At 47.5% G+C, this 24,240-nt stretch overlaps 1 protein-coding gene and 1 non-coding gene across 10 annotated transcripts in view; both read right to left on the minus strand.

Annotated features, from left to right (window-relative positions):
* The window catches only part of LOC118938861 (glutamate receptor-interacting protein 1), a 722,511-nt gene that overhangs the window by 597,950 nt on the left and 100,321 nt on the right, over nucleotides 1-24,240 (minus strand). The window lies entirely within an intron of this gene.
* Nucleotides 17,140-17,212, minus strand: trnav-uac (transfer RNA valine (anticodon UAC)). Its single transcript has one exon. It is a non-coding gene; the product is annotated as a tRNA-Val (tRNA).

Consider the following 24,240-nt stretch of genomic DNA (forward strand, 5'->3'; position numbering starts at 1 on the left):
TGTGTGTCTGTGCGTCTGTGTGTCTGTGTGTCTGTGCGTCTGTGCGTCTGTGTGTCTGTGTGTCTGTGTGTCTGTGCGTTTGTGTGTCTATGTGTCTGTGCGTCTGTGCGTCTGTGTGTCTGTGTGTCTGTGTGTCTGTGCGTTTGTGTGTCTGTGTGTCTGTGCGTCTGTGTGTCTGTGCGTCTGTGTGTCTGTGTGTCTGTGTGTCTGTGCGTTTGTGTGTCTGTGTGTCTGTGCGTCTGTGTGTCTGTGTGTCTGTGCGTCTGTGTGTCTGTGTGTCTGTGTGTCTGTGCGTTTGTGCGTCTGTGTGTCTGTGCGTCTGTCTGTGCGTCTGTGCGTCTGTGTGTCTGTGCGTCTGTGTGTCTGTGCGTCTGTGTGTCTGTGCGTCTGTGCGTTTGTGCGTCTGTGCGTCTGTGCGTCTGTGTGTCTGTGCTTCTGTGTCTGTGCGTCTGTGTCTGTGCGTCTGTGTGTCTGTGCTTCTGTGTCTGTGCGTCTGTGTCTGTGCGTGTTGAATATGCATTTGGAGCCCTGAGTGCAGCAAGGAGGCCGACAGGCAGTGAAATCAGCTGATCCCCCCCCACACACACACACACACACACACACACCTGCTTCTCTTGTCGTGTTGAGCGATTGACCGTCATCTCGTTTTTTTCCCCGGTTATGAAACAACTAATTGACCGGCGTTTCTATAGAGAGAATTCAAATCATTAACGAGAGAGTGGGACGCTGGGCTGAAGGGAGTTGTAGTTTCTATAGAGAGAAATCAAATCATTAACGAGAGAGTGGGACGCTGGGCTGAAGGGAGTTGTAGTTTCTATAGAGAGAAATCAAATCATTAACGAGAGAGTGTGACGCTGGGCTGAAGGGAGTTGTAGTTTCTATAGAGAGAAATCAAATCATTCACGAGAGAGTGGGACGCTGGGCTGAAGGGAGTTGTAGTTTCTATAGAGAGAAATCAAATCATTCACGAGAGAGTGGGACGCTGGGCTGAAGGGAGTTGTAGTTTCTATAGAGAGAAATCAAATCATTCACGAGAGAGTGGGACGCTGGGCTGAAGGGAGTTGTAGTTTCTATAGAGAGAAATCAAATCATTAACGAGAGAGTGGGACGCTGGGCTGAAGGGAGTTGTAGTTTTCATGAAGCAAATATTCAACCCAGTTCAGCGCAGAAATGTGGTAATAAACTACAATGACCATAAAAAGAGATGAGATGATGACTTTTAATTAAGGAAAAAGAATACATGAATTAAATAAAAACGAAGTCAAAAACATGATATTATTTCACAGTAACTAACTACAGACTAAAAATATGATATAATTTCACAGTAACTAACTACAGACTATAAATATGATATAATTTCACAGTAACTAACTATAGACTATAAATATGATATTATTTCACAGTAACTAACTACAGACTATAAATATGATATTATTTCACAGTAACTAACTACAGACTATAAATATGATATTATTTCACAGTAACTAACTACAGACTATAAATATGATATTATTTCACAGTAACTAACTACAGACTATAAATATGATAATATTTCACAGTAACTAACTACAGACTATAAATATGATATTATTTCACAGTAACTAACTACAGACTATAAATATGATATTATTTCACAGTAACTAACTACAGACTATAAATATGATATTATTTCACAGTAACTAACTACAGACTATAAATATGATAATATTTCACAGTAACTAACTACAGACTATAAATATGATAATATTTCACAGTAACTAACTACAGACTATAAATATGATATTATTTCACAGTAACTAACTACAGACTATAAATATGATAATATTTCACAGTAACTAACTACAGACTATAAATATGATAATATTTCACAGTAACTAACTACAGACTATAAATATGATAATATTTCACAGTAACTAACTACAGACTATAAATATGATAATATTTCACAGTAACTAACTACAGACTATAAATATGATAATATTTCACAGTAACTAACTACAGACTAAAAATATGATATTATTTCACAGTAACTAACTACAGACTATAAATATGATATTATTTCACAGTAACTAACTACAGACTATAAATATGATAATATTTCACAGTAACTAACTACAGACTATAAATATGATAATATTTCACAGTAACTAACTACAGACTAAACACATGATATTATTTCACAGTAACTAACTACAGACTATAAATATGATAATATTTCACAGTAACTAACTACAGACTAAACACATGATATTATTTCACAGTAACTAACTCTTTTTCTCTTGAGGTCCAGCCAACGTGGACCTGACGGAGACGAAGGACAATGTTCAATGGTTTGACAACTCATTCACTATTTGGGGATTTTGGAATTTCCAATTTTAAAAAAATCTCTAAAATCATTTTAATGGGATTACTTATTTTAATAATCAAGCTGAAACCGAACCGACCTAAAAAAAAAAACACTAATTGCTCAGCACTATTCTCCTCCTGATTGGTTGGAACATTGGAATATGACAGTAAAGGTCAATGGTGCAACAGTCATTTCACATGGGAGGAGGAGGAAGATATCAGACAGCTGGGAGGAGGAGGAAGATATCAGACAGCTGGGAGGAGGAGGAAGATATCAGACAGCTGGGAGGAGGAGGAAGATATCAGACAGCTGGGAGGAGGAGGAAGATATCAGACAGCTGGGAGGAGGAGGAAGATATCAGACAGCTGGGAGGAGGAGGAAGATATCAGACAGCTGGGAGGAGGAGGAAGATATCAGACAGCTGGGAGGAGATGAGGAAGATATCAGACAGCTGGGAGGAGGAGGAAGATATCAGACAGCTGGGAGGAGGAGGAAGATATCAGATAGCTGGGAGGAGGAGGAAGATATCAGACAGCTGGGAGGAGGAGGAAGATATCAGACAGCTGGGAGGAGATGAGGAAGATATCAGACAGCTGGGAGGAGGAGGAAGATATCAGACAGCTGGGAGGAGGAGGAAGATATCAGACAGCTGGGAGGAGGAGGAAGATATCAGACAGCTGGGAGGAGGAGGAAGATATCAGACAGCTGGGAGGAGGAGGAAGATATCAGACAGCTGGGAGGAGGAGGAAGATATCAGACAGCTGGGAGGAGGAGGAAGATATCAGACAGCTGGGAGGAGATGAGGAAGATATCAGACAGCTGGGAGGAGGAGGAAGATATCAGATAGCTGGGAGGAGGAGGAAGATATCAGACAGCTGGGAGGAGGAGGAAGATATCAGACAGCTGGGAGGAGGAGGAAGATAACAGACAGCTGGGAGGAGGAGGAAGATATCAGACAGCTGGGAGGAGGAGGAAGATATCAGACAGCTGGGAGGAGGAGGAAGATATCAGACAGCTGGGAGGAGATGAGGAAGATATCAGACAGCTGGGAGGAGGAGGAAGATATCAGACAGCTGGGAGGAGGAGGAAGATATCAGACAGCTGGGAGGAGGAGGAAGATATCAGACAGCTGGGAGGAGATGAGGAAGATATCAGACAGCTGGGAGGAGGAGGAAGATATCAGACAGCTGGGAGGAGGAGGAAGATATCAGACAGCTGGGAGGAGGAGGAAGATATCAGACAGCTGGGAGGAGGAGGAAGATATCAGACAGCTGGGAGGAGGAGGAAGATATTAGACAGCTGGGAGGAGGAGGAAGATATCAGACAGCTGGGAGGAGGAGGAAGATATCAGACAGCTGGGAGGAGGAGGAAGATATCAGACAGCTGGGAGGAGATGAGGAAGATATCAGACAGCTGGGAGGAGGAGGAAGATATCAGACAGCTGGGAGGAGGAGGAAGATAACAGACAGCTGGGAGGAGGAGGAAGATATCAGACAGCTGGGAGGAGGAGGATGATATCAGACAGCTGGGAGGAGATGAGGAAGATATCAGACAGCTGGGAGGAGGAGGAAGATATCAGACAGCTGGGAGGAGGAGGAAGATAACAGACAGCTGGGAGGAGGAGGAAGATATCAGACAGCTGGGAGGAGGAGGAAGATATCAGACAGCTGGGAGGAGGAGGAAGATATCAGACAGCTGGGAGGAGATGAGGAAGATATCAGACAGCTGGGAGGAGGAGGAAGATATCAGACAGCTGGGAGGAGGAGGAAGATATCAGACAGCTAGGAGGAGGAGGAAGATATCAGACAGCTGGGAGGAGATGAGGAAGATAACAGACAGCTGGGAGGAGGAGGAAGATATCAGACAGCTAGGAGGAGGAGGAAGATATCAGACAGCTGGGAGGAGATGAGGAAGATAACAGACAGCTGGGAGGAGGAGGAAGATATCAGACAGCTGGGAGGAGGAGGAAGATATCAGACAGCTAGGAGGAGGAGGAAGATATCAGACAGCTGGGAGGAGATGAGGAAGATAACAGACAGCTGGGAGGAGGAGGAAGATATCAGACAGCTGGGAGGAGGAGGAAGATATCAGCCAGCTAGGAGGAGGAGGAAGATATCAGACAGCTGGGAGGAGATGAGGAAGATAACAGACAGCTGGGAGGAGGAGGAAGATATCAGACAGCTGGGAGGAGGAGTAAGATATCAGACAGTTGGGAGGAGGAGGAAGATATCAGACAGCTGGGAGGAGATGAGGAAGATAACAGACAGCTGGGAGGAGGAAGATATCAGACAGCTGGGTGGAGGAGGAAGATATCAGACAGCTGGGAGGAGGAGGAAGATATTATCTTGTTGAAAAAGGAGGAAATACAAAGACATAGAAATGGATATGATCAGAGATGTGACCAGGCTGTGACCCCAGAGATGTGACCTGGCCGTGACCCCAGAGATGTGACCTGGCTGTGACCCCAGAGATGTGACCTGTGCGCCACCCTATGAAACTCCCGATCACGGCCGGTGGTGTTACAGCCCGGGATCGAACCAGGGTCTGTAGTGACGCCTCTACCACTGAGATGCAGTGCCTTCTCGGGAGGGTTGGTGTGCAACTGATTCATAGAATACCATAGTAATTAAAGCTCATTAGCTCATTGTTTTACCCCCCCCCAAAAATCAAATCAAATCAATCATGTGTTAATGATCACCTTGTCCTTCACGCTATGTGACGTTGTGTTCAGCATGTCATTTAGTGCAGGCGTAGACAGGATCAGACCTCTGGCCTCTGGATCTGGCCTCTGTTCTATAAGACAGACAGCTAATGTGTGTGTGTAGGTGTGCGTGTGAAAGTGTGTGTGTGGTCTGGGGGAGGTGGGGGGGGGGGGGGGGGGGGGGGGGGGCAGTGGAGGCTAATGAGGGGAGGACGGCTCATCATAATGGCTGGAACGGATCAAATGGAACGGCTGGACACCATGTTTGATGTATTTTATACCACTCCACATATCCTGCTCCAGCCATTACCACGAGCCTGTCCTCCCTAATTAAGGTTCCACCAACCTCATGTGGAGGGGGTGGAGGGGGGGGGGGGAATAATTCAGGTGTTACAGCACTGTTATTAACCAGGCAGCAGTGGGCTCTGTACTCCGGTTGTCGTTGAAGGGAATAATTACAGGTGTGCGTGTGTGTGTGTGTGTGTGTGTGTTTGTGTGTGTGTGTGTGTGTGTGTGTGTTAAAGAGAGGTGGTCGTGTGTAGGTGTGTGTGGCGGGGGCACTGTCTCGTCACTGTTATTATGTATAATTAGTCTGTCCCTGTATCTCTGTATCTCTTTAACCATCGCTGAGGTCAGAGGTGACGACCCCCAATGACCCCCAACGCGCGAAGCATTTGTGCTTTACATTACAGACATGTTGTTCTGTTGTTCTGAACTAGGAGACACCTGTTATACTGTTACACTGAACTAGGAGAGACCTGTTATACTGAACTAGGAGAGACCTGTTGTCCTGGACTAAGAGATACCTGTTGTTCTGATACACTGAACTAGAAGATACCTGTTATACTGAACTAGGAGATAACTGTTATACTGTTACACTGAACTAGGAGAGACCTGTTATACTGAACTAGGAGAGACCTGTTGTCCTGGACTAGGAGAGACCTGTTGTCCTGGACTAGGAGAGACCTGTTGTCCTGAACTAGGAGAGACCTGTTGTTCTGTTACACTGAACTAGGAGAGACCTGTTATACTGAACTAGGAGAGACCTGTTATACTGAACTAGGAGAGACCTGTTATACTGAACTAGGAGAGACCTGTTGTCCTGGACTAGGAGAGACCTGTTGTTCTGTTACACTGAACTAGGAGAGACCTGTTGTCCTGAACTAGGAGATACCTGTTGTTCTGTTGCACTGAACTAGGAGAGACCTGTTATACTGAACTAGGAGAGACCTGTTATACTGAACTAGGAGAGACCTGTTGTCCTGGACTAGGAGAGACCTGTTGTTCTGTTACACTGAACTAGGAGATACCTGTTATACTGAACTAGGAGAGACCTGTTGTTCTGTTACACTGAACTAGGAGATACCTGTTATACTGAACTAGGAGAGACCTGTTATACTGAACTAGGAGAGACCTGTTATACTGAACTAGGAGAGACCTGTTGTCCTGAACTAGGAGATACCTTTTGTTCTGTTACACTGAACTAGGAGAGACCTGTTATACTGAACTAGGAGAGACCTGTTGTCCTGAACTAGGAGAGACCTGTTGTCCTGAACTAGGAGATACCTGTTGTTCTGATACACTGAACTAGGAGAGACCTGTTGTTCTGAAATAGGAGATACCTGTTATACTGAACTAGGAGAGACCTGTTGGCCTGAACTAGGAGATACCTGTTGTTCTGTTACACTGAACTAGGAGAGACCTGTTATACTGAACTAGGAGAGACATGTTGTCCTGAACTAGGAGAGACCTGTTGTCCTGAACTAGGAGATACCTGTTGTTCTGATACACTGAACTAGGAGAGACCTGTTGTTCTGAACTAGGAGATACCTGTTATACTGAACTAGGAGAGACCTGTTGGCCTGAACTAGGAGATACCTGTTGTTCTGTTACACTGAACTAGGAGAGACCTGTTATACTGAACTAGGAGAGACATGTTGTCCTGAACTAGGAGAGACCTGTTGTCCTGAACTAGGAGAGACCTGTTGTCCTGAACTAGGAGATACCTGTTGTTCTGATACACTGAACTAGGAGAGACCTGTTATACTAAACTAGGAGAGACCTGTTGTCCTGGACTAGGAGATATCTGTTGTTCTGAACTAGGAGAGACCTTTTGTCCTGAACTAGGAGAGACCTGTTGTCCTGAACTAAGAGATACCTGTTGTTCTGATACACTGAACTAGGAGAGACCTGTTATACTAAACTAGGAGAGACCTGTTGTCCTGGACTAGGAGATATCTGTTGTTCTGAACTAGGAGAGACCTGTTGTTCTGTTACACTGAACTACGAGAGACCTGTTATACTGAACTAGGAGAGACCTGTTGTCCTGAACTAGGAGAGACCTGTTGTCCTGGACTAGGAGAGACCTGTTGTCCTGAACTCGGAGAGACCTGTTATACTGAACTAGGAGAGACCTGTTGTTCTGAACTAGGAGAGACCTGTTGTTCTGAACTAGGAGAGACCTGTTGTTCTGTTACACTGAACTAGGAGAGACCTGTTATACTGAACTAGGAGAGACCTGTTGTTCTGAACTAGGAGAGACCTGTTGTTCTGTTATACTGAACTAGGAGAGACCTGTTGTCCTGAACTAGGAGAGACCTGTTGTCCTGAACTAGGAGACACCTGTTGTTCTGGACTAGGAGAGACCTGATGTTCTGAACTAGGAGAGACCTGTTGTTCTGTTACACTGAACTAGGAGAGACCTGTTGTTCTGGACTAGGAGATACGTTGTTCTGAACTAGGAGAGACCTGTTGTTCTGAACTAGGAGAGACCTGTTGTTCTGAACTAGGAGAGACCTGTTGTTCTGGACTAGGAGAGACCTGTTGTTCTGTTACACTGAACTAGGAGACACCTGTTGTTCTGGACTAAGAGAGACCTGTTGTACTGAACTAGGAGAGACCTGTTGTTCTGTTACACTGAACTAGGAGAGACCTGTTGTTCTGAACTAGGAGAGACTTGTTGTTCTGAACTAGGAGAGACCTGTTGTTCTGGACTAGGAGAGACCTGTTGTTCTGGACTAGGAGAGACCTGTTGTTCTGAACTAGGAGAGACCTGTTGTTCTATTACACTGAGAGAGAGAGAAGAGAGAGAAGGCTAAAACATTTGAGGGGGAAAGTAGAGAGAGAGAATGAAAGAAGGCAGGAAAGGAAGAGAAAGAGAAAGGGGGGGACTCTGTGCTAGTTTATACCTGTCCCCAAGGTGCAGCAGAACGGCACAGCATATCTGTTAACAAGCTCTGTCTCGCTTTCTGCACCAGCGGAGGGAGGTTTCACACACACACACATACACACACACACACACACTCACACACACACACACACACACACACACACACACACGCGCGCATACACATACACGCACACACACACACACACACACACACACACACACACACACACACACACACACACACACACACACGCATACACATACACACACACGCATACACATACACACACATACACACATACACACACACACACACACATACACACACACACACACACACACACACACACACACACACACACACACACACACACACACACACACACATACACACACACACACACACACACATACACACACACATATACACACACAAACACACACACACACACACACACTTTCTGCCCCAGCACAAACAAACAACCAGATGGCCAGGGAGAGAGGGATAAGATGTTTTTACACTCCTCCAGGCAACCCTATGCTTCATTCACTCCTTCATTGTTCATCTCTCTACCCCTCCCTCCCTCCCTCCCTCCCTCCCTCCCTCCCTCCATTCTACAGGCTTAAATAACTATCCCTCCCTCCCTCCATTCTACAGGCTTAAAGAACTATCCATCCCTCCCTCCAGTCTACAGGCTTAAATAACTATCCCTCCCTCCCTCCATTCTACAGGCTTAAAGAACTATCCCTCCCTCCCTCCATTCTACAGGCTTAAAGAACTATCCCTCCCTCCCTCCAGTCTACAGGCTTAAAGAACTATCCCTCCCTCCCTCCAGTCTACAGGCTTAAAGAACTATCCCTCCCTCCCTCTATTCTACAGGCTTAAAGAACTATCCATCCCTCCCTCCAGTCTACAGGCTTAAAGAACTATCCCTCCCTCCCTCCATTCTACAGGCTTAAATAACTATCCATCCCTCTATTCTACAGGCTTAAAGAACTATCCCTCCCTCCCTCCATTCTACAGGCTTAAATAACTATCCCTCCCTCCCTCCATTCTACAGGCTTAAGGAACTATCCCTCCCTCCATTCTACAGGCTTAAAGAACTATCCATCCCTCTATTCTACAGGCTTAAAGAACTATCCCTCCCTCCCTCCATTCTACAGGCTTAAAGAACTATCCCTCCCTCCCTCCATTCTACAGGCTTAAAGAACCATCCATCCCTCCCTCCATTCTACAGGCTTAAGGAACTATCCCTCCCTCCCTCCATTCTACAGGCTTAAAGAACTATCCCTCCCTCCCTCCATTCTACAGGCTTAAAGAACTATCCCTCCCTCCACTCTACAGGCTTAAAGAACTATCCCTCCCTCCCTCCATTCTACAGGCTTAAAGAACTATCCCTCCCTCCATTCTACAGGCTTAAGGAACTATCCCTCCCTCCCTCCATTCTACAGGCTTAAAGAACTATCCCTCCCTCCATTCTACAGGCTTAAGGAACTATCCCTCCCTCCCTCCATTCTACAGGCTTAAAGAACTATCCATCCCTCCCTCCATTCTACAGGCTTAAGGAACTATCCCTCCCTCCCTCCATTCTACAGGCTTAAAGAACTATCCCTCCCTCCCTCCATTCTACAGGCTTAAAGAACTATCCCTCCCTCCCTCCATTCTACAGGCTTAAAGAACTATCCCTCCCTCCATTCTACAGGCTTAAGGAACTATCCCCCCTCCCTCCATTCTACAGGCTTAAAGAACTATCCTTCCCTCCCTCCATTCTACAGGCTTAAAGAACTATCCCTCCCTCCCTCCAGTCTACAGGCTTAAAGAACTATCCCTCCCTCCCTCCAGTCTACAGGCTTAAAGAACTATCCATCCCTCCCTCCATTCTACAGGCTTAAAGAACTATCCCTCCCTCCCTCCATTCTACAGGCTTAAATAACTATCCTTCCCTCCCTCCATTCTACAGGCTTAAATAACTATCCCTCCCTCCCTCCATTCTACAGGCTTAAAGAACTATCCCTCCCTCCATTCTACAGGCTTAAAGAACTATCCCTCCCTCCCTCCATTCTACAGGCTTAAATAACTATCCCTCCCTCCCTCCATTCTACAGGCTTAAAGAACTATCCCTCCCTCCATTCTACAGGCTTAAAGAACTATCCCTCCCTCCCTCCATTCTACAGGCTTAAGGAACTATCCCTCCCTCCCTCCATTCTACAGGCTTAAAGAACTATCCCTCCCTCCCTCCATTCTACAGGCTTAAAGAACTATCCCTCCCTCCATTCTACAGGCTTAAAGAACTATCCCTCCCTCCCTCCATTCTACAGGCTTAAATAACTATCCATCCCTCCATTCTACAGGCTTAAAGAACTATCCATCCCTCCATTCTACAGGCTTATAGAAAGTCCACCTATTCAAATCAGGCCACTAGACTAGTAGCCTGATGGGTGACATCTATCCAAACGGAACTTCAAGAAGAGGAGGGAGTGAGAGAGGAAGGGTAGGGGAAGAACCACACAGCAGCCTCAATCAAAACCACCCAGCAGCCTCCATCAAAACTACCCAGCAGCCTCCATCAAAACTACCCAGCAGCCTCCATCAAAACTACCCAGCAGCCTCCATCAAAACCACCCAGCAGCCTCCATCAAAACCACCCAGCAGCCTCCATCAAAACTACCCAGCAGCCTCCATCAAAACTACCCAGCAGCCTCCATCAAAACCACCCAGCAGCCTCCATCAAAACTACCCAGCAGCCTCCATCAAAACTACCCAGCAGCCTCCATCAAAACCACCCAGCAGCCTCCATCAAAACTACCCAGCAGCCTCCATCAAAACTACCCAGCAGCCTCCATCAAAACCACCCAGCAGCCTCCATCAAAACTACCCAGCAGCCTCCATCAAAACTACCCAGCAGCCTCCATCAGAATTACCCAGCAGCCTCCATCAGAATTACCCAGCAGCCTCCATCAAAACCACCCAGCAGCCTCCATCAAAACTACCCAGCAGCCTCCATCAAAACTACCCAGCAGCCTCCATCAGAATTACCCAGCAGCCTCCATCAGAATTACCCAGCAGCCTCATCAGAATTACCCAGCAGCCTCCATCAAAACCACCCAGTAGCCTCCATCAAAACCACCCAGCAGCCTCCATCAGAATTACCCAGCAGCCTCCATCAGAATTACCCAGCAGCCTCCATCAGAATTACCCAGCAGCCTCCATCAAAACCACCCAGCAGCCTCCATCAAAACCACCCAGCAGTCTCCATTAAAACTACCCAGCAGCCTCCATCAAAACCACCCAGCAGACTCCATCAAAACCACCCAGCAGCCTCTGGCTAGGAGAAAGTAATGTCAACAACAAGATGAATTTGTCATCGTTGATAAAAATAGACGCGTGACCACAAGCCTATTAATCTCAGTAGTCACAGGCATAATATTCTGTCTTGCAACATCAAACCTGACAGAAAACATGTAGAATAATTATCCTGAAAGGAGAGGGTCTAGGTGAGGTGGGACCTGAAAGAAGAGGGTCTAGGTGAGGTGGAACCTGAAAGGAGAGGATCTAGATGAGGTGTAACCTGAAAAGAGAGGGTCTAGGTGAGGTGGAACCTGAAAGGAGAGGGTCTAGGTGAGGTGGGACCTGAAAGAAGAGGGTCTAGGTGAGGTGGAACCTGAAAGGAGAGGATCTAGATGAGGTGGAACCTGAAAGGAAAGGGTCTAGGTGAGGTGGAACCTGAAAGGAAAGGGTCTAGGTGAGGTGGAACCTGAAAGGGTCTAGGTGAGGTGGAACCTGAAAGGAGAGGGTCTAGGTGAGGTGGAACCTGAAAGGGTCTAGGTGAGGTGGAACCTGAAAGGGTCTAGGTGAGGTGGAACCTGAAAGGAGAGGGTCTAGGTGAGGTGGAACCTGAAAGGAGAGGGTCTAGGTGAGGTGGAACCTGAAAGGGTCTAGGTGAGGTGGAACCTGAAAGGGTCTAGGTGAGGTGGAACCTGAAAGGGTCTAGGTGAGGTGGAACCTGAAAGGAGAGGGTCTAGGTGAGGTGGAACCTGAAAGGGTCTAGGTGAGGTGGAACCTGAAAGGAGAGGGTCTAGGTGAGGTGGAACCTGAAAGGGTCTAGGTGAGGTGGAACCTGAAAGGGTCTAGGTGAGGTGGAACCTGAAAGGGTCTAGGTGAGGTGGGACCTGAAAGGAGAGGGTCTAGGTGAGGTGGAACCTGAAAGGGTATAGGTGAGGTGGAACCTGAAAGGAGAGGGTCTAGGTGAGGTGGAACCTGAAAGGGTCTAGGTGAGGTCAGGTGTGTAATAATAAATGAGCGGATGTCGTTCATGTGTTAGAAGCATTATTATTCAGTCTATTCAAAAGCAGGCAAACCAGTAAAATATGGTTAACAATATTTGCATTACCCGAGGGCTTGGACCAACCAATGAAAAACGCTCCGTTTGAATTGAAATGCAGAGAGTGAAGGGTACACACAGCTAATCTAAAGCGCTGCCTCTTCCTTTTATGTGAGGTTAACATCTTAACCCCCTGGAACACACATTAAACACAGCTGTGTCTGTCTCTCCTCCAGTCATCTGAATGGGAAACAGCCACAGATGATGGATATAACTAAAGGTGAGGAGGTCTAGCTATAATCTGAAGAGAGATAGCACTAAAATTGAGGAGATCGAGCTATAATCTGAAGAGATAGCACTAAAATTGAGGTGATCGAGCTATAATCTGAAGAGATATAGCACTAAAATGGAGGTGATCGAGCTATAATCTGAAGAGATAGCACTAAAATTGAGGTGATCGAGCTATAATCTGAAGAGATAGCACTAAAATTGAGGTGATCTAGCTATAATCTGAAGAGATAGCACTAAAACTGAGGTGATCTAGCTATAATCTGAAGAGATAGCACTAAAACTGAGGTAATCTAGCTATAATCTGAAGAGATAGCACTACCTGATAGAACAAGACAAACACTACCTGGATCAGACAGGGAGAACAATACAAACACTACCTGGATCAGACAGGGAGAACAAGACAAACACTACCTGGATCAGACAGGGAGAACAAGACAAACACTACCTGGATCAGACAGGGAGAACAAGACAAACACTACCTGGATCAGACAGGGAGAACAAGACAAACACTACCTGGATCAGACAGGGAGAACAAGACAAACACTACCTGGATCAGAGAGGGAGAACAAGACAAACACTACCTGGATCAGACAGGGAGAACAAGACAAACACTACCTGGATCAGAGAGGGAGAACAAGACAAACACTACCTGGATCAGACAGGGAGAACAAGACAAACACTACCTGGATCAGACAGGGAGAACAAGACAAACACTACCTGGATCAACAGGGAGAACAAGACAAACACTACCTGGATCAGACAGGGAGAACAAGGCAAACACTACCTGGATCAGACAGGGAGAACAAGACAAACACTACCTGGATCAGACAGGGAGAACAAGACAAACACTACCTGGATCAGACAGGGAGAACAAGACAAACACTACCTGGATCAGACAGGGAGAACAAGACAAACACTACCTGGATCAGACAGGGAGAACAAGACAAACACTACCTGGATCAGAGAGGGAGAACAAGACAAACACTACCTGGATCAACAGGGAGAACAAGACAAACACTACCTGGATCAGACAGGGAGAACAAGACAAACACTACCTGGATCAGACAGGGAGAACAAGACAAACACTACCTGGATCAACAGGGAGAACAAGACAAACACTACCTGGATCAGACAGGGAGAACAAGGCAAACACTACCTGGATCAGACAGGGAGAACAAGACAAACACTACCTGGATCAGACAGGGAGAACAAGACAAACACTACCTGGATCAGACAGGGAGAACAAGACAAACACTACCTGGATCAGACAGGGAGAACAAGACAAACACTACCTGGATCAGACAGGGAGAACAAGACAAACACTACCTGGATCAGAGAGGGAGAACAAGACAAACACTACCTGGATCAGACAGGGAGAACAAGACAAACACTACCTGGATCAGAGAGGGAGAACAAGACAAACACTACCTGGATCAGACAGGGAGAACAAGACAAACACTACCTGGATCAGACAGGGAGAACAAGACAAACACTACCTGGATCAACAGGGAGAACAAGACAAACACTACCTGGATCAGACAGGGAGAACAAGACAAACACTACCTGGATCAGAGAGGGAGAACAAGACAAACACTACCTGGATCAGACAGGGAGAACAAGACAAACACTACCTGGATCAGACAGGGAGAACAAGACAAACACTACCTGGATCAACAGGGAGAACAAGACAAACACTACCTGGATCAGACAGGGAGAACAAGGCAAACACTACCTGGATCAGACAGGGAGAACAAGACAAACACTACCTGGATCAGACAGGGAGAACAAGACAAACACTACCTGGATCAGACAGGGAGAACAAGACAAACACTACCTGGATCAGACAGGGAGAACAAGACAAACACTACCTGGATCAGACAGGGAGAACAAGACAAACACTACCTGGATCAGAGAGGGAGAACAAGACAAACACTACCTGGATCAGACAGGGAGAACAAGACAAACACTACCTGGATCAGAGAGGGAGAACAAGACAAACACTACCTGGATCAGAGAGGGAGAACAAGACAAACACTACCTGGATCAGACAGGGAGAACAAGACAAACACTACCTGGATCAGACAGGGAGAACAAGACAAACACTTAAGCTTTACAAAAATGTTGCTTTTAACACGACCAATCACCACTATATTCTGCATCAGTGACAGGGATCAGGGACAAACACATCGGGACCTTCATTTAGGGCACAACCCATCAGTCAGTCACACTGTTTCCTTATTGGCTCTCTGCCCTCGAGGAAACTCTCCCACACCTCCGACTAGAGAGCCTCTCTCTGCCCATCTCCGTTCCACAACTTCCCCTTTCTCCGGGTGCTTCCTCTTTTCCTCTTGTTCCTGTGTGACTGTGACCTAATCAGAGGAACTAGACCTCGGAGCAGAACAGGAAGTCCTGTGTGACTGTGACCTCACCAGAGGAACTAGACCTTGGAGCAGAACAGGAAGTCCTGTGTGACTGTGACCTCATCAGAGGAACTAGACCTCGGAGCAGAACAGGAAGTCCTGTGTGACTGTGACCTCATCAGAGGAACTAGACCTCGGAGGAGAACAGGAAGTCCTGTGTGACTGTGACCTCACCAGAGGAACTAGACCTCGGAGCAGAACAGGAAGTCCTGTGTGACTGTGACCTCACCAGAGGAACTAGACCTTGGAGCAGAACAGGAAGTCCTGTGTGACTGTGACCTCACCAGAGGAACTAGACCTTGGAGCAGAACAGGAAGTCCTGTGTGACTGTGACCTCACCAGAGGAACTAGACCTCGGAGCAGAACAGGAAGTCCTGTGTGACTGTGACCTCACCAGAGGAACTAGACCTCGGAGCAGAACAGGAAGTCCTGTGTGACTGTGACCTCATCCGAAGAACTAGACCTCGGAGCAGAACAGGAAGTCCTGTGTGACTGTGACCTCACCAGAGGAACTAGACCTCGGTGCAGAACAGGAAGTCCTGTGTGACTGTGACCTCACCAGAGGAACTAGACCTTGGAGCAGAACAGGAAGTCCTGTGTGACTGTGACCTCACCAGAGGAACTAGACCTCGGAGCAGAACAGGAGGTCCTTTTGTAAAAAGGTAACTATTACGTAACTATTCTATAACACGTTCAGCTGGAGTATAATGACTATCTGTCACAACAGTGGAGACATGCAGGGATGGTACTACAGCAGGCAGGCACACGCACACAGACACACACACACACACACAGACACAGACATATGCACACGCACAGGTTGGACTAATTTCTTCTCATTACTATACCTTGCCGCATCAGAGAAGGCAGATTTAGAGATTTTTTTTAAAACAACTCCCCATCTGCATACAGCAGACAGCGTCGGTGCGTCCCATATAGTACCCTCCCTATGTAGGGCCCCTACGGTCCTGGTCAAACGTAGTGCACTATAAAGGAAAAAGGGCGCTATTTGGGACATTGACGTACTGTCACTAAATTTGCACTTGAATTGAACCTGGGCCACGTGAAGGAATAGAGAAGTCTCTTCTGGAGGGAGAGAGTGGTGAAGGGGGTGGAGGGAGAGAGTGGTGGTGGGGATGGAGAGAGAGTGGTGGAGGGAGTGATGGAGGGATGGAGTGAGAGAGTGATGGAGGGGGTGGAGCGAGAGAGTGGTGGAGGGAGAGAGTGATGGGAGAGAGTGGTGGTGGGGATGGAGAGAGAGTGGTGGAGGGAGTGATGGAGGGGGTGGAGCGAGAGAGTGGTGGAGGGATGGAGTGAGAGAGTGGAGCGAGAGAGTGGTGTAGGGGATGGAGGGAGAGAGTGGTGGGAGAGAGTGGTGGAGGGGGTGGAGGGAGAGAGTGGTGTAGGGAGAGAGTGGTGGAGGGAGAGAGTGATGGAGGGGGTGGAGGGAGAGAGTGGTGGAGGGGGTGGAGCGAGAGAGTGGTGTAGGGGATGGAGGGAGAGAGTGATGGAGGGGATGGAGGGAGAGAGTGGTGGAGGGGGTGGAGGGAGAGAGTGGTGGAGGGAGAGAGTGGTGTAGGGGGTGGAGGGAGAGAGTGGTGGAGGGGGTGGAGCGAGAGAGTGGTGTAGGGGATGGAGGGAGAGAGAGAGTGGTGGAGGGAGAGAGTGGTGTAGGGGATGGAGGGGATGGAGGGAGAGAGTGATGGAGGGAGAGAGTGGTGGAGGGTGAGTGGTGGAGGGAGAGAGTGGTGGAGGGGTGGAGGAGTGGTGGAGGGAGATAGTGGTGGAGAGGTAGATTCATAGACCTTTCAATGATCAGAAATTGTTTTTTTTATTGCATTTCTGTCCTTCAACAGATGCTCTTATCCAGAGAGACATTTTAATACTGGTCCCCCTGAGGGGAATCGAACCCACAACCCTGGTGTTGTAAGCACCATGCTCTACCAACTGAGCCACACGGGGGGAATCGAACCCACAACCCTGGTGTTGTAAGCACCATGCTCTACCAACTGAGCCACACGGGGGGAATCGAACCCACAACCCTGGTGTTGTAAGCACCATGCTCTACCAACTGAGCTACACAGGACTAATTATAATGATAAAACATGGATTAACTGTCACACCCTGGTCAAAGTATTTTGTGTTTATCTTTATTTATTTGGTCAGGCCAGGGTGTGGCATGGGTTTTTGTATGTGGTGTGTATGTGTGGGGATTGTAGCTAGTGGGGTGTTCTAGCTAAGTCTATGGCTGTCTGAAGTGGTTCTCAATCAGAGGCAGGTGTTTATCGTTGTCTCTGATTGGGAACCATATTTAGGCAGCCATATTCTTTGAGTTTGTCGTGGGTGATTGTCCTTAGTGTCCTGATGTCATTGTTCTGTGTTAGGATACACAAGTATAGGCTGTTTCGGGTTTTGTTAAGTTTATTGTTTTGGTAGTGTTTGTGTTTAGTGTGTTAATTCATTAAACATGGATTGCAATAGACACGCCGCATTTTGGTCCGACTCTCCTTCTCATACAGAAAACCGTTACAGAATCACCCACCACAAAGGGACCAAGCAGCGTGTCAACAGGCAAGAACAGCCCAAAGTGGAGTACAGTATGGACTATACTTCTTGGGAGGAGATAGACAGGTGGGCGGTCGACCCAGGGAGAGTGCCGGAGCCCGCCTGGGATTCGATGGAGCAGTGCGCGGAAGGATATAGGAGAATGGAGTTTGCGAAGCAAGCAAGGCGGCGCGGACGGAGGCCCCATAGTCAGCCCCAAAAATTTCTTGGGGGGGGGCTCAGGGAGAGTGTGGCAGAGTCAGGAGCCAGACCTGAGTCAACTCTCCCTGTTTATCGTGAGGAGCCAAGGAGGAGACCAGAGCCGGTGTTGGAGGTGAGCGAAACAGAGACTGTGAAGGAGTTAATGGGGAAATTGGAGGAGAGAGAAATGAGGGAGTTGCTGTGTTGGTGTTTTAAACATGGAATTCGCCCGACGGAGCGTGTCGGGGATTTGATGGCACCTGGGTCAGCGCTCCATACTCGTCCTGAGGTGCGTGTTAGTCGGCTGGTGAAGATGGTGCCAGTCTCACGTACCAGGCCTCCTGTGCACCTCCCTAGCCTTGCACGTCCTGTGCCAGCACCGCTCTCAAGATCTCCAGTACGCCTTCAAGGTCTAACCCATCCTGTGCCACCTCCACACCCCAGCCCTCCGGTAGCAGCTCCCCGCACCAGGCTTCCTGTGCGTGTCCTCGGCCCAGTACCACCAGTGCCAGCACCACGCATCAGGCCTACAGTGCGCCTCGCCTGTCCAGCGCTGCCAGAGCCTCCCTTCTCTTCAGCGCTGTCGGAGTCTCCTGCCTGTTTAGCGCTGTTAGAGCCTACCTTCTCTACAGCGCTGCCGGAGTCTCCCGCCTGTTCAGAGCTGCCAGTTAGCATAGAGCTGCCAGTTAGCATAGAGCTGCCAGTTAGCATAGAGCTGCCAGTTAGCATAGAGCTGCCAGTTAGCATAGAGCTGCCAGTCTGCAAGGAGCTGCCAGTCTGCAAGGAGCTGCCAGTCTGCATAGAGCTGCCAGTCTGTAAGGAGCTGCCAGTCTGCAAGGAGCCGCCAGAGCTGCCTGTCTGCAGGATGCCGCCAAAGCTGCCAGTCTGCAAGGAGCCGCCAGAGCTGCCAGTCTGCAAGGAGCCGCCAGAGCTGCCAGTTAGCATGGAGCAGCCAGGGCCGCCAGTCAGCATGGAGCAGCCAGGGCCGCCAGTCAGCATGGAGCAGCCAGGGCCGCCAGTCAGCATGGAGCAGCCAGGGCCGCCAGTCAGCATGGAGCAGCCAGGGCCGCCAGTCAGCATGGAGCAGCCAGTCAGCATGGAGCAGCCAGAGCAGCCAGTCAGCATGGAGCAGCCAGAGCTGCCAGTCAGCATGGAGCAGCCAGTCAGCATGGAGCAGCCAGAGCTGCCAGTCAGCATGGAGCAGCCAGTCAGCATGGAGCAGCCAGAGCTGCCAGTCAGCATGGAGCAGCCAGTCAGCATGGAGCAGTCAGAGCTGCCAGTCAGCATGGAGCAGCCAGTCAGCATGGAGCAGCCAGAGCTGCCAGTCATCATGGAGCAGCCAGTCAGCATGGAGCAGCCAGATCTGCCAGTCGACCAGACTCTTCCAGATCTGCCAGTCGACCAGACTCTTCCAGATCTGCCAGTCGACCAGACTCTCCCAGATCTGCCAGTCGACCAGACTCTTCCAGATCTGCCAGTCGACCAGACTCTTCCAGATCTGCCAGTCGACCAGAATCTTCCAGATCCGCCAGTCGACCAGAATCTTCCAGATCCGCCAGTCGACCAGACTCTTCCAGATCCGCCAGTCGACCAGACTCTTCCAGATCTGCCAGTCGACCAGACTCTTCCAGATCTGCCAGTCGACCAGACTCTTCCAGATCTGCCAGTCGACCAGACTCTTCCAGATCTGCCAGTCGACCAGACTCTTCCAGATCTGCCAGTCGACCAGACTCTTCCAGATCTGCCAGTCGACCAGACTCTTCCAGATCTGCCAGTCGACCAGACTCTTCAAGATCTGCCAGTCGACCAGACTCTTCAAGATCTGCCAGTCGACCAGACTCTTCAAGATCTGCCAGTCGACCAGACTCTTCCAGATCTGCCAGTCAGCCAGGATCTGCCAGTCAGCCAGGATCTGCCGAAACCACCAGCCAGCCAGGTAGATTCATCAACCTGCCTGAGCTTCCTCTCACTCCTGAGCTTCCTCTCACTCCTGAGCTTCCCCTCAGTCCCGAGCTGCCTCAGTCCCGAGCTGCCCCTCAGTCCCGATCTGCTCCTCAGTCCAGTGGGGTTCTGGGTGAGGACTACTAGGCCATGGTCGGCGGCGAGGGTGGACTATCCAGGGACGCGAGGAGAAGGGACTAGGACATTGATTGAGTGGGGTCCACGTCCCGCACCGGAGCCGCCACCATGGACAGACGCCCACCCGGACCCTCCCTATTGTTTTGAGGTGCGTTCGGGAGTCCGCACCTTAGGGGGGGGGTTCTGTCACACCCTGGTCAAAGTATTTTGTGTTTATCTTTATTTATTTGGTCAGGCCAGGGTGTGGCATGGGTTTTTGTATGTGGTGTGTATGTGTGGGGATTGTAGCTAGTGGGGTGTTCTAGCTAAGTCTATGGCTGTCTGAAGTGGTTCTCAATCAGAGGCAGGTGTTTATCGTTGTCTCTGATTGGGAACCATATTTAGGCAGCCATATTCTTTGAGTTTGTCGTGGGTGATTGTCCTTAGTGTCCTGATGTCATTGTTCTGTGTTAGGATACACAAGTATAGGCTGTTTCGGGTTTTGTTAAGTTTATTGTTTTGGTAGTGTTTGTGTTTAGTGTGTTAATTCATTAAACATGGATTGCAATAGACACGCCGCATTTTGGTCCGACTCTCCTTCTCATACAGAAAACCGTTACATTAACATCAAACATCAGAGCTTGGAGTACCTGCTAAAGGAGTCTCCTCTCTCCTGCTAGGGACCAGGTTGTCCATGTACCTGCTAAAGGAGACTCCTCTCTCCTGCTATGGACCAGGTTGTCCATGTACCTGCTAAAGGAGACTCCTCTCTCCTGCTATGGACCAGGTTGTCCATGTACCTGCTAAAGGAGACTCCTCTCTCCTGCTAGGGACCAGGTTGTCCATGTACCTGCTAAAGGAGACTCCTCTCTCCTGCTAGGGACCAGGTTGTCCATGTACCTGCTAAAGGAGTCTCCTCTCTCCTGCTAGGGACCAGGTTGTCCATGTACCTGCTAAAGGAGACTCCTCTCTCCTGCTATGGACCAGGTTGTCCATGTACCTGCTAAAGGAGACTCCTCTCTCCTGCTAGGGACCAGGTTGTCCATGTACCTGCTAAAGGAGACTCCTCTCTCCTGCTAGGGACCAGGTTGTCCATGTACCTGCTAAAGGAGACTCCTCTCTCCTGCTAGGGACCAGGATGTCCATGTACCTGCTAAAGGAGACTCCTCTCTCCTGCTAGGGACCAGGATGTCCATGTACCTGCTAAAGGAGACTCCTCTCTCCTGCTAGGGACCAGGATGTCCATGTACCTGCTAAAGGAGACTCCTCTCTCCTGCTAGGGACCAGGATGTCCATGTACCTGCTAAATGAGTCTCCTCTCTCCTGCTAGGGACCAGGATGTCCATGTACCTGCTAAAGGAGACTCCTCTCTCCTGCTAGGGACCAGGATGTCCATGTACCTGCTAAAGGAGACTCCTCTCTCCTGCTAGAGACCAGGTTGTCCATGTACCTGCTAAAGGAGACTCCTCTCTCCTGCTAGAGACCAGGTTGTCCATGTACCTGCTAAAGGAGACTCCTCTCTCCTGCTAGAGACCAGGTTGTCCATGTACCTGCTAAAGGAGACTCCTCTCTCCTGCTAGGGACCAGGTTGTCCATGTACCTGCTAAAGGAGACTCCTCTATCCTGCTAGAGACCAGGTTGTCCATGTACCTGCTAAAGGAGACTCCTCTCTCCTGCTAGAGACCAGGTTGTCCATGTACCTGCTAAAGGAGACTCCTCTCTCCTGCTAGAGACCAGGTTGTCCATGTACCTGCTAAAGGAGACTCCTCTCTCCTGCTAGGGACCAGGTTGTCCATGTACCTGCTAAAGGAGACTCCTCTCTCCTGCTAGGGACCAGGATGTCCATGTTCCTGCTAAAGGAGACTCCTCTCTCCTGCTAGGGACCAGGTTGTTCATGTACCTGCTAAAGGAGACTCCTCTCTCCTGCTAGGGACCAGGTTGTCCATGTACCTGCTAAAGGAGACTCCTCTCTCCTGCTAGGGACCAGGTTGTCCATGTACCTGCTAGAGAAGGAGCCTTTCTGTCAACCTCAAACTTTCAGTCAATCTTCATGGTTCACTAAATAGCGAGAGGAGATAATATACATAAGCTTCTGAAATGCATATATGTTAGATTAGATAATTTATTTCCCAGAAAGAGCAACGAAGTCCTTCAGAAAATTATAAGCTGGCTATCTCCACTTTGTATGATTATAATTTATTCAGTGAAAGGGAAGCCATCTGGTGTATTCATCTCCTTAGTATCACACACACACACACACACACACACAATGACAAAAAGCTGTAGAAAGTGGAAGCGACGATGTGGGGAATGTGCGAAGATGCCGTTTGAGGGATTGCAGGGCTATCTAAACTTAACTATCATCTCAGTCAGAGGAAAATAAATGCTTCATTCCAGAGGTTTATATAAATTCAGTGAACGTGGTGATGATAAAAAATGAACAAATTCCAGCAATACGATTAAGCAAAGCCTCTGGAATGCCCTTTCAAACTCTGACATGGGGCCAGAAGATTCCAGAACGAAAACACCATGTAAAAACCTACATGATGATTCTAGAACTGAAACACCATGTTAAAACCTACATGATGATTCTAGAACTGAAACACCATGTTAAAACCTACATGATGATTCTAGAACTGAAACACCATGTTAAAACCTACATGATGATTCTAGAACTGAAACACCATGTAAAAACCTACATGATGATTCTAGAACTGAAACACCATGTTAAAACCTACATGATGATTCTAGAACTGAAACACCATGTTAAAACCTACATGATGATTCTAGAACTGAAACACCATGTAAACACCATGTTAAAACCTACATGATGATTCTAGAACTGAAACACCATGTTAAAACCTACATGATGATTCTAGAACTGAAACACCATGTTAAAACCTACATGATGATTCTAGAACTGAAACACCATGTAAAAACCTACATGATGATTCTAGAACTGAAACACCATGTTAAAACCTACATGATGATTCTAGAACTGAAACACCATGTAAACACCATGTTAAAACCTACATGATGATTCTAGAACTGAAACACCATGTAAACACCATGTTAAAACCTACATGATGATTCTAGAACTGAAACACCAGGTAAACACCATGTTAAAACCAACACGATGATTCTAGAACTGAAACACCATGTTAAAACCTACATGATGATTCTAGAACTGAAACACCAGGTAAACACCATGTTAAAACCAACACGATGATTCTAGAACTGAAACACCAGGTAAAAACCTACATGATGATTCTAGAACTGAAACACCAGGTAAAAACCTACATGATGATTCTAGAACTGAAACACCATGTTAAAACCTACATGATGATTCTAGAACTGAAACACCATGTTAAAACCTACATGATGATTCTAGAACTGAAACACCATGTTAAAACCTACATGATGATTCTAGAACTGAAACACCATGTTAAAACCTACATGATGATTCTAGAACTGAAACACCATGTTAAAACCTACATGATGATTCTAGAACTGAAACACCATGTTAAAACCTACATGATGATTCTAGAACTGAAACACCATGTTAAAACCTACATGATGATTCTAGAACTGAAACACCATGTTAAAACCTACATGATGATTCTAGAACTGAAACACCATGTTAAAACCTACATGATGATTCTAGAACTGAAACACCATGTTAAAACCTACATGATGATTCTAGAACTGAAACACCATGTAAAAACCTACATGATGATTCTAGAACTGAAACACCATGTTAAAACCTACATGATGATTCTAGAACTGAAACACCATGTTAAAACCTCTATGATGATTCTAGAACTGAAACACCATGTAAACACCAGGTAAACACCAGGTAAACACCTACATGATGATTCTAGAACTGAAACACCATATTAAAACCTACATGATGATTCTAGAACTGAAACACCATGTTAAAACCTACATGATGATTCTAGAACTGAAACACCATGTTAAAACCTACATGATGATTCTAGAACTGAAACACCATGTTAAAACCTACATGATGATTCTAGAACTGAAACACCATGTAAACACCATGTTAAAACCTACATGATGATTCTAGAACTGAAACACCATGTTAAAACCTACATGATGATTCTAGAACTGAAACACCATGTTAAAACCTACATGATGATTCTAGAACTGAAACACCATGTTAAAAC

This window comes from Oncorhynchus mykiss, chromosome 15, assembly GCF_057628025.1.
Source record: "Oncorhynchus mykiss isolate SJ-2025 chromosome 15, ASM5762802v1, whole genome shotgun sequence".
In the NCBI taxonomy this organism is placed as follows: Eukaryota; Metazoa; Chordata; class Actinopteri; order Salmoniformes; family Salmonidae; genus Oncorhynchus; species Oncorhynchus mykiss.